The sequence below is a fragment of the Labeo rohita genome, chromosome 10 (assembly GCF_022985175.1).
Source record: "Labeo rohita strain BAU-BD-2019 chromosome 10, IGBB_LRoh.1.0, whole genome shotgun sequence".
Taxonomy (NCBI): Eukaryota; Metazoa; Chordata; class Actinopteri; order Cypriniformes; family Cyprinidae; genus Labeo; species Labeo rohita.
The window spans coordinates 11040437-11052679 of NC_066878.1; the positions used below are offsets into that span (position 1 = coordinate 11040437).

At 35.8% G+C, this 12243-nt stretch overlaps 1 protein-coding gene across 2 annotated transcripts in view; it reads right to left on the reverse strand.

Annotated features, from left to right (window-relative positions):
- Positions 1-12243, reverse strand: part of mtus2a (microtubule associated tumor suppressor candidate 2a) — a 99340-nt gene extending 87097 nt beyond the window's left edge. For both annotated transcript variants that reach the window (XM_051120951.1, XM_051120950.1), the window contains exon 1: positions 12126-12243. The gene's annotated coding sequence lies outside the window, so the exon portion shown is untranslated. The remainder of the gene's footprint in view (positions 1-12125) is intronic.

Genomic DNA, 12243 nt, shown 5'->3' on the forward strand with positions numbered 1-12243 from the left:
TGTTTACACTAGTGTGTTTTCATTTTAAAACATCATTTTAAAAGGAAAACGATATTCACCTACACTGGTGTTTTTTACTGCATTTCAGAAACGATTTCCATCCACACTACACAACTGAAACCACATGTCACATGACCATTAATAATGAGCATGATGTTATTGTTTACACGGTCATCAATGATACGCAGAGCGGATGTGGGCAGCCACGCCATCGTTTTCAGAAGTCTTTGTTTTGGTCCGTTTACACTGAAGCGCAACCCCGGCATTTTCAAACTAAAACGGGGTCTGCAGTGTTTTCAAAAGTCTCCATTTTCCGAGGGTCAAAAACGCTAGAGTAGTGTAGACGACACGTGCAACCATACCAAAACGGCATTTTAAAATGAAATGATCCTCACGTACACTGGTGTTTTCACTGCATTTCAGAAACGATCTCCGTCCACACTACACAACTAAAATGCATGTCACATGACTATTTAAACTGCATACGTCATCAAGGATGTCTTATTTAAAGGAGAACTTCACTTACAACAATTCACAAATAATTTACTCACCCCCTTGTCATCCAAGATGTTCATGTCTATCTGTCTTCAGTCGTGGAGAAATTACGTTTTTTGGGGAAAGCATTTTAGGATTTTTCTTCATATTTCTTCACTGGTGCCCTGATTTTGAACTTCCAAAATGTAGTTTAAATGCAGCTTCAAAGGGCTCTAAATGATCCCAACCGAGGAAGAAGGCTCTTATCTAGCGAAACGATCTGTCATTTTTTTTCGGAAAATAAAAATTTGTTTACTTTTTAAGCACAAAAGCTTGTGTAGCACAGGCTCTGGGATGCGCGTTCACGTACTACTGAATCACGTCGAAAGGTCATGCGAAAGGTCAAGCGAACGTGCAAAGACTAAGAAAGTGCAAGTAAGTCAAACGCTGTTTACAAACAAAAAGGCACAACAATGTCGGACAATTTTTTTTAACATACTCTACCTTTTTGAGCCGGAGTACACAGACGATGAACTTGTGGTGATTCAAAGACGTGATTCGTAGTAGTGATAGGAAGTTCGGATCATTTTACCGACTCGGACCTTTGAGTCTCGTTCAGCAAAATCTTTTTTCGAGTCATTTCGTTCATTTTAGAAAAATCAGCATCAAGTGACAGCCCCATAAGATGAACGAACAACTCAAAAACCCCAAAGACTTGAAACAGGTGAACTAATTCCAGTACAGAACCTAATAGGATGTTGCGTATGCGCGACTGAACGAATCACTCCCCGAGACGACTCGTTCTTCCCGAGTCACATTAAAGATTCGTTCAAAATGAACGAATCGTTCAAGAACGACACGTGGACGTGTGGAGTTTTCAGACAAAAACGTGGTCTGCAGCGTTTTTCGAAAGTTTACTTTTTTAAGGTTAGAAAAAAGCCAGAGTAGTGTACACAACAGGCACAACCATAGCAAAAGTTGTGTTTTAAAATGAAAATGCACTAGTGTAAACGTAGCCTAAAACACAACCGGGGAGTTTTCAAAGTAAAACAGTGTCTGCAGCATTTTCGAAAGCCTCTGTTTTTGAGAGTCGAAAAATGCCGGAGTAGTGTAAACAACAGGCGTTTTTAAAACGAAAACGCACTAGTGTAAATGTAGCCTAAGTAGTATTTACGCCCCCTACTGTTGATTGGCAAATATAGAGCTGTGTTGCTTTTTTTCCCTATTTACACAGCCAAGTCCATGTACAAACACCACATTTTTTAGCACACCCACAGAACAGACAGCTAGCAAATATTCCCAAATTTATTTGTTTGGGTGTTGATTTTAATTATCAACAGTGTTTCTCAGGAATGGCCGCACATGTACAGTAAGTGTCATCCATACAAATTGCTAAACCTTTTAGTTTTCTCTCATGTAACTATATGCAATTCTGTGAAACAGCTTGTTTAATGCCTAACAGAGATTTTGCAGTTATGAATCTGCGTTTGCACAAATACACTGCATGTCTGTCTAAGAATTTTGGACTGTGCTGATCCTCTTGGGGCTTGAAATGAACCCCACTATCTCCCCTCCTCAACCCTCTCCTCTCCTTCTAAAAAAAGCTGATACAGTAATTACTCCTGCAATCTCCCTACAGTACAGGACAGGACAGGACAGGGCTCCCTGCACACAATGGGGTTTTCATGAAAAATGGAACAAAGAAAGAGTGGAACCCTTCCCCCAACATCCTCTCTACCTTCTTCTCTCTCTCTTCTCCTCACCTCCTCGGCTGCTTTGTCCTGGACCGGCAGACACATTTTATTACTCTCCGACTGTAGCGATGCACTCACTCACTCTCTCCCTCACAGGGTGAACAGGGTCGGCTCTTTGTCTAGACTGCCTATAGAGAGAGTTCAGCACATAAACACACACAAACATGCGCTTTTATCCCTACGCAGGGCGACTGCATCTGCGCATCGCTTCCACGTGCGCTGTATCTTTGTCCTGATGCTGAGTCCTGTATCCCGGCACACACACACACATCCGTCAGTCAAGGTCCCCTGATCACATACTGCATTGCAACAAAGACTCTTGTACAAAATACCGATCTCACAGACAATATAACAACGTCAAAAGCAGGGTACCTTGTGTCAAGGGGTTCATTACTAGTATTGTATTTTCGTTTTATAAAAATATATATTATATATTTTAGAAGCAATACAACACAACATGTGACCCTGGACCACAAAACCAGTCATAAGGGTCAATTTTTGTGAAATTGATATTTATACATCATCTGAAAGCTGAATAAATAAGCCTTCCACTGATTCCAAGATACAACTGTTTGAAAATCTGGAATCTGAGGGTGCAAAAAAATCAAAATATAGATAAAATCACCTTTAAAGTTGTCCAAATTAAGTTATTAGCAATGCATATTACTAATAAAAAAGTTTTGATATATTTCCAGTAGTAAATTTGCAAAATATCTTCATGGAACATGATCTTTACTTAATATCCTAATGATTTTTGTCATAAAAGAAAAATCGATAATTTTGACCCATACAATGTAATGTTGGCTATTTCTACAAAAACGGTGCAACTTTTGACTGGTTTTGTGGTCCAGGGTCACATATGTTTACAACAGGGTAAGCATTTACAACATTAGTTAATGCAAGAGTTAAAATAAATTAATAATAAACAACATGCTTTTAAAGCATTTATTATTGTTGCTTAGAAATGGCAATTTCTATATATATTAATAGTAACATTTTTGACAATTATTGAATAAATAAACAATAAATTGAATAGGTTAATGCATTAGGAAAAAAGTTGAACTGACAAGAAACAATAGCATATTTATACATGAAAAATATCCAAGATTGATGCTGTAAAAAATGGTATAATACTACTACTACTACTACTACTACTAATAATAATAATAATAAAAATAGCAATAAAATATAATATTAAAACTAAAATATGATATTCAAAATATATTAAAATAAATTATAAAAATCCATCCATCCATTCTTTAAACTCTTTAAAATAAATAAAAATAAAATAAATATATAATATATTTATACTGTAACACAGTACAACCTTTTTCTTCTGAAGTAAGGTTATAAATATATATATGGAGATCATTTTACTATAATCTCAGTATTAGATTTGAATGTAGCTGAATGAAAGCATTACTGTTTATTTTTACAATGTTAAATTTCAAAGTTAAATTCCATGATATTTCCAGGTTATTTATGATTTTGGGAACCCTAAATATACTATATTACTAAAGCAACAATAACAATTTAAATCAAAACTGCTTGTAAAAATTAATTGTGCATCTTTGTGATGTTAAAATCCCAATTTCACACCTCACATTAAGACAGAAAACATAATCTGTCATCAAATAGACAGTGCATACACATGCTCTATTAAGAACAATACTTGCAGTAATGAGCTAGAAGATTATATATCTTCTTTCATAGCTATTTGAAACAGTAATCACTAGACAAAGGTCCCCGACTCTGTCCTAGGAGGATGGGAAGAGGCTTATCCCTCCCTCGGCACAGGTGGAATGTAAAACAGATTGCCCGAAAGGGTTAAAATATTCTGCAGAGCGTCTAGGGAGTCACGGGGGGGGAGGAAAAAGGGGGTTGGCAGCAGGTCTGAGCCAATATCTGCACAGATTTATTGGGATTCTTCCATTGTCATTATGCTTTCGTTCAGTCTTTAGGTATATGCAGCCACAAAGTTGATTTCATTTTAGGTCAACCGTTAGATATTATGATGAAAATACTGACTCATATCACACAGTCAATTATTTATGCTTCTCTCTTTGTTTCTTTTTCCTCTTTTAAGATGCAAGCAAGCTTTAGTGTCTTTCTTTGACTCTTTCTCGTTCTTTCCATCACACGTCAGCCTTGTAAACAGAAAGGCATGGTTGAGTACACACACAAAGCCTCGTGCGGAGCAGCGTGAAGGGGAGGAGTGACAGGATACTGCAGAGACCCCGCCTCATACGCACACACACGCAAAAACACACTGCGTCCTTTCTCATCTTCTCTTCAGTGTCACAAAAAATCCTTTAGACTATGAACTATGACGGAGTGTGATGTTCTGGCCATCAAATGCACTTATAACAAGAGAAATCCACCTCTGTTTAACCTCAGTTTGCACTTTTAACCTCAAAATCACCATCATCAGAGACTATTACAGCCAATCAATCAAAATCAAAATCACCCATTAATCAGCACTTCACCAGTTCCCTCAAAATCAGCTTTTCCACACCTATTTCTTTGACAAAGGCTTGTTTTATTATGCACAGAACTGGTTTTAGATGAATGTGTCTGTGGTCAGTGAGCTTATTATTATCGGACTGACCTCAGTGAACGTCTGGGCCATGACAACGGGCCGAAGCATTACAGTGATGTGATTAATGAGATTGAGAGATGCAGCTTCCTGTTCAGACGCAAAGGCAGAGAGGCTGTAATTAAAAAGGAGGAAGGAGATGAGGAACCTATGAAAACATAAAAGACGAATAAAAGAGGAGAGGCAGTGAGAACAAGGAAAAGAGATGGTGATAATAAAGTGAGATATGAAGATGAGAGATCATTTGTTGATGAGAAAGAGAGAGAAAGAAACAACAGTTAAAAGGGAGTAAAAATAAAAGATTGGATGATTGCTAGATAGATAGCAAATACACTACGAGTCAAAAGTTTATGAACAGTAATGTTTTTGAAAGAAGTCTCTTCTGCTCACCAAGCCTGCATTTAGTTGTTCCAAGGTAAAGCAAAAACACTAATATTTTGAAATATTTTTACTATTTTAAATAACTGTTTTCTATTTTAATGTATTTTAAAATGTAATTTATATTTGTGATTTCAAAGCTAAATTTTAGCATTATTACTCCTGTCACACGATCTTTCAGAAATCATTCTAATATTCTGATTTGCTGCTCAAAAAACATTCTTATTATTATTATGGTGAAAACAGCTGAGTCGATTTTTTTCATGTTTCTTTGATGAATAGAAAATTCAGAAGAACAGCATTTATCTGAAATAGAAATCCTTTGTAATATTATAAATGTCATTATCATCACTTTTGATCAATTTAAACCATCCTTGCTAAATACAAGTATTAATTTCTATAATCTCTATCTCTATGTATAATGATACAAAAGCTTTTCATTTCAGATAAATGCTGATCTTTGGATCTTTTTTTTTATTAATCAAAGAATCCTGAAAAAAGTACATATCAGAATGATTTCTGAAGGATCGTGTTACACTGAAGACTGGAGTAATGATGCTGAAACGTTAGCTTTGATAACAGAAATAAATTACATTTTGAAATATATTCACATAGAAAGCAGTTATTTTAAATAGTAAAAAATATTTAACAATATTACTGCTTTTGCTGTATTTTGGATAAAAACAATGCAGGTTTGGTGAGCAAAAGAGAATTCTGTTCAAAAACTTTTGACTGGTAGTGTGTGTATACACACACACATACATGTAGATAGATATATATATAGATTTTTGATGATGTTGAAAAAAAAATATATTTAATATATATAATTTATCTATAAATCTATAATTTAAATATACAATTTAATATATAATATATTTAATATATTTATTTTATTTTTTATATTAATATTTTGGTAAGTTTTTGATAAAAAGTAATCTTAAATTAATCTAAAAAGCAGTCAGAATCCATTACATAAAATTAGAAATTTTTGAAAAGTCTTATCAAGTAATTTATTTATTTGATTAATTTAATTAATTTAATTTAAATTAATTTATTTAATAAGAATACACTACAAATATTACTGTTAAAATATATTATTGAATTACAGTAAACTTAAATTTATTTTAAAATGTAATTTATTTCTGTGAATACATTTTCAGCATCCATTACTTAGTCTTCAGAGTCACATGAACCTTCAGAAATCATTCTAATGTGCTGATTTGCTGTTCAGTTATCATCAATTATTATTGCTGCTTAAATATTAATAATGGTTATTCTTATTATTTTGGAAACAGTTTTTGCTGCTTAATTATTTTGTGGAAACTGTGGTCATTTTTTTCTGAATTCTTTTGTCTCTTTTTTTTTAATAAAAAATGTTAACATTATAAACGTCTTTACTGTCACTTTCGATTAATTTTAAGCATCCTTGCTGAATAAAAGTAAAAAATATTAGAAAAAAAAAACTAAAAATACTAAGCTACAAACTGCCATTCTAAGACAAAATAGACAGAAAAACTGTTAAAAATGATTTCATTTGTGTCCCACTAAATACAACATAATACAGGTTCAAAATGACATGACGGTGAGAATATAATGACCAAAAAACAATTTTTGGGTGATCCATCCCTTTAAGGCCATCTATGATGGCTGTGTAAAAGAGAGAGAGAGCAAGGAAGAGTGGGATTCTTATAAATACTTCAGGGCTTTGGAGAGTAAGAAACCATAGGGTGATGCTCATGTGAGGTGAACGAGGGGTAACTCGCTCCTCAGGGGGTAAAGAAAATGTTCCGTAACCCTGATCTGACCTGCTGTTTTATATAATAACACAGATTTTCCAGATCCGGCTAAGTTCATTCTCCACACCGCGCTCGAAGAACGTGTCGAATGGATGTAGCACAAGGAAATAGGAGTGAGTGGCTGGGTTAGCGGTTTGACTCCGTGGGCGAAATAAGATCTGTGAGTTCTAGACTCAAAACTGTGTGACTGCAATGTGCAACTGAGCTATCAAGGTCACTGTGAAGGGAGGAAGAGAGGTGAGCCGTGGGTTGTCATTACCGAAGCGCCCCTGGGAAAATACCGGAAGCTTTCAGTCGGCACTTATCGGCTAGTCTCAGTTTTCTTTCGAAGAGACAATGGATAATAACCTCAGTGAGAAATGACAGGGTTTACTCTGCACATTAATCTGACTCTATGAAAAGGCTCAGACAAACAAAGCACTCTTGACTTATAGATTCTACACAAAGCACCTGTGTAAACACAAACACAACATACAGTACAGTCATCCATGAACAAAACAAAGCACTACATGAGCAGATAATCAAGTAAACTGACAACAAACATTTTGTCTGTGCGCTATACATATATGCTATATATAATAATCAGTTTTGAAAACAGCTGAATATACGAGTATGTATGTGTATTCGAAAACCATATTTCAAGAGTAATTGCTCCAGTCCTGCCCACTCATCGGGACAGTTTTAGAGATTACAGAGTGGCTTCCCGCATCGGTTCTTGCCAGGGTTTTATAGATGAAAGGCTATGGTGAGCTTCTGCAGAGAGAAAGCGAGAAGGTCCCAAGCTCTTCAAATCACTCCCTTTTTACATTTCTTTTATTTCATCTCCAGTCCTTAATGACACATCACATGCAAATGAGAGCGTGGTGTCTGGGAGCGCATTCCGTAGGAGTAATTTTTCACAATTTCCCAAAAAAACAGAACGTTAAAGTCAAGCGAGCCAGCTTTGCTGTAGGCAACGCAATGCATCAAATTGGTTTACAAACCACACTGAGAGTTTTAAGTTACATAAAATACAAAACAACAGCATTAAATTCTACATAAAATTTAAATAATAAAGCCTCCAGAGGCGTTTGAGGCAAGGAATGGGCGATGATGCTTTCCTCCATATGACTGGTAAGCAATATAAGCAGTTGTTTGATGAGATAACTAACGTAAACATGGCTTATTAACTATTAATCGCCAGGCCAGATTCACAAAAACCTTTAGGCACAGACAAAACATTGGAAAAGGCTGTGATTGGCTGATGTATCATTACAAGCCTTGTAGTATGACTATTTGTATGAAAACAAGTAAAAGTCTCACAATATGTTATGATTTTGCCAACTACCCTTACGGCTTATTACTATTTTTGATGCTAGACTTGCACATTTAATACTAGTTTAGAATGATCTCTATTAGTGGCCAACCAAAGCTAATAATGAGCTCACACAGAAATTAAAATTCTGTCATTAATTACTCACCTTCATGGCGTTCCAAACCCATAAGACCTTCGTTCATCTTCGAACACAAATTAAGATATTTTTGATGAAGTCCGAGGGCTTTCTGACCCTGCACAGACAGCAATGCAGCTATCACGTTCAAGGCCCAGAAAGGTAGTTTCAGTGGTTCGACCGTAATTTTATGAAGCTACGAGAATACTTTTTGCGCATTTTTCCCACAATTTCTTCTCTTCTGTGTCAGTCTCCACATGCTTCATGCTACTCTTGTGACCACACGGCGGAGACTGACACGGAAGAGAAGAAATCGTTGAAAAAAGTGGCACAAAAAGTATTCTTGTAGCTTCATAACATTACAGTTGAACTACTTATGTCAAATGAATTATTTTAATGATGTCCTTACTACCCTTCTGGGTCTTGAGCATGGTAGTTGCTGTCTAAACTGGGTCAGAAAGCTCTTGGATTTCGTCAAAAATATCTTAATTTGTGTTCTGAAGATGAACGAAGGTCTTGGAATGACATGAGGGTGAGTAATTAACGACAGAATTTTCATTTTGGGGTGAGCTATCCCTTTAAATACTTAAAACTAGTAAAGAGTGGCCACAAGCAAATTGCTGTCCTAAGTTTTCAAAAAAAGGGTTACACATTACCTATTTGTGGTCATTTTTGACTGGGAACAGCAAGAGTGTAACTTTTTATATATATATATATTTTTTATATTAAATTATATAAAATTTTTAAAAAATTGCTGTGTGTTCGGGTCTTTTCCATTCATTTTCTACAATTGGGTTTATTTTGACCAAAAACGTGTTCATCGAATGAAGTCCAAAACAGGTTTTTGTTTGTTTATTCAGATTGCATATCTAAAAAAAAAGATAACCAAGTTCTGAACAAGTAAATATGAAACTGATCAAAATTACTGAAAAACTTGAGATTAATGAAAATATAGATTAATGCAAAATAGGCTAATGCAATTAAATTAAACCAACTGAGATATTCGCACATACACTAACAGTAAAAGTTTGTCTTTGACAAATTTGATTACAAAAATTGTGCATTATGCATTGACAAAACTGTCAATTCTTTCTGAGGAACTTACAGAAATGAAAGGTAACATTTCTAATAATCACCTAATTTCAAAACCGACAAATATCGTCAAACCTGTAAGACCTTTGTTCATCTTCAGGAAACAAAAAAAGATATTTTTAGAGATGCACCGACTGCAATTTTCTTGGCCGATTCAGATTTCAGTTTTTGTTTTTTTGTTTTTTTTGTAAGTGTGACGTGCCGATACCGATTTTCTTTCTAAGAACTATAATTGACAAACAAAAAATCTATGCTTTTTTTCCAATGCAAAACAAATTATTATCATAACATAAAAATGTATGAAACATTACAATTCCCCCAATCTGGACTAAGTTACAGATGTTCTATATAAATGCATTTACACTGCAAAATCTTAAATGCATAAATATCAGATCAATTTTTTTAAATGTTTTTTAAACATACAAATAAGACATGTTGGAAAAAAGCAATGATACTTATAAATAAGAAACTAAACCACCGGTCAGTGGCAGCAAATAACTGTGAGTCATTTAGTCATTCATTTAAACGATTCGTTCAAACGGCAGATTAAACAGCAACACAACTACCACTTTCAAAGCCCCAAAAGGTAGTAAGGACATCATTAAAACAGTCCATGTGACATCAGTGGTTCAACTGTATGTGTCGTGGTTCTTGTCGTCTCGAAGACTGACACGAAAAAAAAAGAAATTGTTAAAAAAAAGTTATTTTTGTTTTCTTTGTGCAAAAACGTATTCTCAAAACCACTGATGTCACATGGACTATTTTAACAATGTCCTTACTACCTTTCTGGACATAAACACAGTAGTTGCACTGCTGTCTATGCAGGGTCAGAAAGCTCTCAGATTTCATCCAAAATATCTTAATTTGTGCTCTGAAGATAAATGAAGGTCTCACGAGTTTGTTACGACATGTCGGTGAGTAATTAATGACAGAACCACTTCAGACACCACTTCCTCTCAGTCTCAAGGACATCTATCATCTCATGCGGTGACATTAAGAAATCAATCCCAGCCAATACGGCAACACTACAGCGATATTTGATTCTAGCCTTCCTGAGTGATTTGCGTGACAAAAGCGGAGCTCAAATTGTTCTTGGCCATACTAAAAAGCAGGAAAGGAACCAAAATAGCAAGCAAAGGGAGGGAAGATCGATCCAGGTGAAAGATCAGAGCCCTCACGAGCATCTGAAGGAAACAGGGCGAGAGCTGCCAGATGAAGACAGGCTGAGGAGACAGGGAACAAGGCACTTTACAAGACCTCTCTGCAGGAGACGGGGGATTTAGGATAGGTAAAGTGTGGAAAGTGCGATGTTCTCAGCGGGCTAGAACTACTCTAAATCCGTGATCCTCATCCAGAGGGCAAGGAATAGAAGCGCTGCTGTGTTACCAGAGGATTTGTAGAGGTAAAGCGATGAATTGAAGTTGATGGCAGGAAAAACATCCCGGCAGAGCTGTTTTCCAGAGGTAACAGACAGGTCACAGTCACAAGCTGGTTTATGGTTAGACTTGAGGCTTAATATGTCAATAATCACTGGTTTCCCAGTTTAACAGACAGCTAGAAGTCTCACTTGGATTCTCATCCATCTATATTGACTGACAAGTGGATCACAACTTTGAAGGAAAAGCCTTTGTAATCCGTATCGGCAACTGGAATAACTATGAAAACACCTCATTATCCTTCTCCACCTATTTCTCCTACATCAAACCTCCTTCACCAGTTCAACACGTCTAGTAACCCCTTGAGACAGACTACATGCTTTTATCAGATGTGTTTGGTGATGCTGTAACCTTGACAGGGTTCTTCACACGTTCCCTTCCCCCGACTTTCCTATTTTTTGTTGTGACCCTGGTACGTACATCACAAAAATTACATAAAAATGGATCAAAGGGGTTTCGGTAAGTAAAACTTTATTATGCAAAAACATTTATTCCTATAGGAGCGGTTGCTGGGATGCGCCAATCGTCAAGTTCATTTCCAGGCTAAGTAAGTCAGTTCTAAGCTGTGCCGGAGGCTCTGCCTTATTCTGATACATCCCATAGAGACATCAGCTCTCAAAGACCAGATCTAGACCGTTTTAGATGGATGTTTACATCTTCATCTCATCATATGAAAGCATGCATGTGCATAAATCTTGGGTTTAGAGCTTTGAGGGGATGTTTATATTTTCTTATCTCAACATTTGACAGCAGAAACAAGTCTGTGTATGCATGTGGATCTATCTATCTATATCTATCTATCTATTTATCTATCTATCTATCTACATTTAATTACAACTAACTTAATGTGGAAAATTACATAACTTGTAAGAAATAAAAATTAGATATAAAACAACATTTGTAAGTCTAGTAGGTTATTTCACAATATTTCAAAATGTGTTTATAAATAATAAACAATAATGCGAATACATATTTAAAAGTTAGTGCAAAACAGTCAACCTTATACCTATCCGTCATCACATTTTTAATATTTAACAAATTAATGTCCTTCAAGAGCAAAACAGCACTAGACAAACAATCTATTCGCATCAAATCACCCGTATGTGTAGGCCTACGTGTTTATCCGTAACAACTGACAAAAGCCCATAATTCCGTGTATGAACACTCACCTTAGAGAATCACAGGTTCAGTTCGCCCTCCTTCAGCCCGCTCGCCGCCCGCTCTCTCCCACAGCAGACCCGCTGACTGAACGATGTTGCTTCGGCGCGTTGTTTTGAGTGGAGCATC